Raw genomic sequence first — 3,974 nt, 5'->3', positions numbered from 1 at the left:
TCATTTTAAAATAAACATGGCAGTATTTCTTATATCTCAACTTTTTCTTTTATTTCTTATAGCTCAACTTCAATTGTTTGAACTCGTGTTTTTTTAAAAAATATTTTCTTGTCTTTTTAAAAATTGTTTTTCATATTGTAAGATTATTGTCAAAAGGCAGTACAAAAATCTTTTAAGCTGTGTTGTCTATTAATGTTGCCTCTGTTTTTATTGTATTGTCATTGCACTACTGTTTTGTAATCTTCACTGGCTGAAGGCACCCAGGTTGCAGCTGAAGGGCATGGAATAAAATAATTCAGTTAATAAATTTTTTATTTATTACAATGGTACCTCGTGTTACAGACGCTTCAGGTTACAGACTCCGCTAACCCAGAAATAGTACCCCAGGTTAAGAACTTTGCTTCAGGATGAGAACACAAATCGCGTGGTGGCGGCGTGGTGGCAGCGGGAGGCCCCATTAGCTAAAGTTGTACCTCAGGTTAAGAACAGTTTCAGGTTAAGAACGGACCTCCAGAATGAATTAAGTTCTTAACCCGAGGTACCACTGTATATCTATATTCTGTCCTGTTATGCATGGTTCTCTTTTGTGCTATGTAATCCTCATAACAAACCTGTTGTTAAGCTGAGAAAGCATTTAACCAGTGGCGTAGCTAGATGCTCGGGTGCCCGGTGTGCCATGTGCGTCCTGCAGCCGGGGGCGGGGCGTGATGCGTGGAGCCTCTCTGTCGCCCCCCCCCCCAGCTGTAGGGCAGCTCAGGGAGAGGCGGTGGGCAGATGCAAGCCCCACACTGCCGTTTCAGGGAGCGTGGAGCATGCAGGCATCCAAGCCACCATGTCACTCCCAGGAGAGATGCATGGTTGAGGTGCGCTGCAGGCCCTGTGGTGAGTGCCACCCAGCATTTTGTCACCCCCCCACTGTGTGCAGGGCCGGATTTAGGTTTGATGAGGCCCTAAGCTATGGAAGGTAATGGGCCCCTTTAAATGTCCAGCTGTCGTTTGTCAACAACATATTGCTGCTGTTTTTTGTGTTGAATATATGCTATATGGTAATTTATGGACCCAATAGGTATCTAAAGCCATGTGCACATTCAGAATGTAGGCACCCTATATATAGAAATGAGCAAGCCAGTGATATTTTTAGGGAGCAGGCTAGCAGGTGGGGCCCATTACTCACATCATAGGAGCCTACACAACACAAAACACTGTTGCTGTATGTAGGTTTTATTTTATTTGTTTTTTATCTTAAATTTTGGAAATGTACATCCAGGTTTTTTCCCTTTACATTTTTTTGGGCCCCCAAGAGAGTGGGGCCCCAAGTCACAGCTTGTTTAGCTTATACATAAATCCGGCACTGACTGTGTGTGACTGGCTCAAGGTCATTCATTCAGGTTTCTGGATGAGTGAGGATTTGAACCTGTGTCTTCCAAGCCCTGATCTAACACTCGAATCACTATGGCACACTGGCTTCTAAATAGTGTATGTACACCTGTGCCAATAATAGTCAGGAAAAGGATTGCCCTTGTCTTTTAAATAGGAAGAATTCAGCTTGCTATTATCCTTAAAATGCAAACATGGATTTATTACAATGTTCTTTGAATTGGCACCACAGGTCTATATAGTACTAGCTGTTTATTGAAGTAATGCATTTCATTGTTTGGAATCAAAACAACTTCAATGTCTGGTATTAGAAAGGCTAAAAGCAACTTAACGCACTGCATGAACTGTCTAGCGTTGATTCTTCCAGGATAGGATATGCGATCAGGAGGTGAATTCCAAACATGCAGAAAAATAGCTTGATATGTTCCATGCCGTCACTGTTCACTTGACTTAGGAGGGGCCTGTGTTGAAGTGTGGCCACTTGAGGATTTTGCCTGGAAATGTTCAGAACCTTTTATTTCACCCTGTACATTGTTTTTTTCTTGAGGAAGAGTTCAATCTGAGTCTTTGTGACAGCTGCAGTTAGGTTTTTAGAAAAAATGTTGGCCGGGATTTTCAGCGATCTGCAGTAAAGTGACATCTCCTCCCCCAACCACGAAGGGGTCTTGGCCTAAAATCTAGAACAGCTCCATCCCTTCTGCTCTGCTTGTAATATGCACACCTTGGTGAATTGCCGTTGAGTCAGGGCTCGCTCACACTTAACTTTTGCCCCACACTTTCTAGGCACAGGTCTATGCTGTCCCTGTGTGCGTTCCTTTCCTTTTTATCCTGGTGCTTTCCCTGTGAAAATTCAAAGCAAAATCAGAATACAATCGTACCTTGTAAGTCAAACGGAATCCATTCCAGAAGTCCGTTCGACTCCCAAAATGTTCAGAAACCAAGGTACAGCTTCCAATTGGCTGCAGGAAGTTCCTGCTGCCAATTAAAATCTGAGGAAGCCGCGCTGGACATTCGGGTTCCAAAGAACGTTCGCAAACCAGAACACTCACTTCCGGGTTTGCGGCGTTCGGGAGTCAAACTGTTCAACTCCTAAGGCATTCGGCTTCCAAGATACGACTGTATACAGTGGTACCTTGGGTTACATATGCTTCAGGTTACGTACGCTTCAGGTGACAGACTCCGCTAACCCAGAAATATTACGGTACCTCAGGTTAAGAACTTTGCTTCAGGATGAGAACAGAAATTGTGCAGCAGCGGCACAGTGGCAGCAGAAGGCCCTATTAGCTAAAGTGGTGCTTCAGGTTAAGAACAGTTTCAGGTTAAGAACGGACCTCCAGAATGAATTAAGTACGTAACCTGAGGTTCCACTGTACAGGAATTTGAGTTCCCCATGGAGTGCTATTTGCTCCAATTCAGTGGAGCAAATGGGGGAAATTGCTGTGGGGGGTGGGGGGGAAGTGGCCAGAGTTGGACACAAAAGGAAGCCTGGATAAGACCTCAGTTACATTTGGCAGCTTTGCCCAGAAATGTAAAGGGATGAGGAAGATCAGAGAGTCGAAACACTATCCTATGATACAGTTCCTTGTATCTTAAGGGGAGGTAGATACCAGGGTTGGCATCTGCGTGACAGACCTCAACACTTGGAGAAGGGCATGGGAGACTTCTCAACTTGATTTCTAGCTGCGCCGTAAAAAATTGGGACAAACATTGGAGGTAAACTGACAAAACGGTGTAACCCCATGCTCTGGAGCCCAGATTCCATTCCCAGCTGCTTGAGCAGGACATCTAGAGACGGGATGCCGATAACTTAAATCTGTTTCACTCATCCTTACCTTTGCATATTCTGTGTTGCCAACCATAGAAGGAAGGAGTCATTGTTACTGACAAATGTGCTGTTAAGTGAAGAGGCCTTGCCTCAGCAGTGGCTGCTGGTACAGAGACTGGCTATGTAAGCTAACATTTGCACAGGAACCTTTTCCTATAAGGGAGAGAAATAGGTTTATTGGCATTGGAAAAGACCCAATTCTGGTCCCTTCATTCCCTTCCTTTGCTTCCCTCTCTTGGTCCATTTTATAAACAGCATCCTAATAATTTTAAAGGACTCCAATGGAGAAATAAATAAACCGCTTCAACCTTCACTGAAAATAATTCTGCTTGAATGAACTAAGAGCCTGCTGATTAGTATTTTAAAGGTTTTAGTAATAAGCAGTGTATTCTCTCCTGCCAAATGTTACTTAGCCATTTCGCTATTCAAGTCACGAAAGCATGCTTTGGAAGCAACTACCACCCGATTTACTGACCCTGTTCGCACATAATGCTAAGCCAAAATATGGCTTAGCATGAATGAGAATGTGTGGGGCCCCAGAGCAAAGATCAGAACTGCTGTGTTTCTCCTGCCCCCCCCCCCCCGTGCACTCCTTCCAAACCTCCATCCATTTTTTGCTGTCTCCTGTTCCCTCTCCATCTCTCCCTCCAGGCCCCCCCTACACATGTGAAACTAATCCGAGGACAAGTTTCCTACCCCTGCTGTAAGATGCCATGGAACTGCCCTACCATCGTTTCTCTGTTGTAGGTAGCTAAGCTATCTCTTTGGTTTC

The 3,974-nt window shown here is 44.4% G+C and overlaps 1 long non-coding RNA gene across 2 annotated transcripts; it reads right to left on the bottom strand.

The window, feature by feature from the left end:
• Positions 1-1,558: 1,558 nt before the first annotated feature.
• LOC310839311 lies at positions 1,559-3,762 on the bottom strand. 2 transcript variants are annotated; one of them, XR_014561420.1, is made up of 3 exons: positions 3,210-3,762; positions 2,099-2,217; positions 1,559-1,953 (listed from the first exon to the last, which is right to left on the bottom strand). It is a non-coding gene; the product is annotated as an uncharacterized lncRNA (long non-coding RNA). The 2 variants fall into 2 exon arrangements; XR_014561421.1 differs by having other exon boundaries at positions 1,559-1,871; positions 3,210-3,759.
• Between the last annotated feature and the right edge of the window lie 212 nt (positions 3,763-3,974).

The sequence above is a fragment of the Podarcis gaigeae genome, assembly GCF_964106915.1.
Source record: "Podarcis gaigeae genome assembly, chromosome: 2".
NCBI classification, from domain to species: Eukaryota; Metazoa; Chordata; class Lepidosauria; order Squamata; family Lacertidae; genus Podarcis; species Podarcis gaigeae.
The sequence above is the reverse complement of the archived record's forward strand: the minus strand, read 5'-3'. Positions and strand labels throughout refer to the sequence as shown.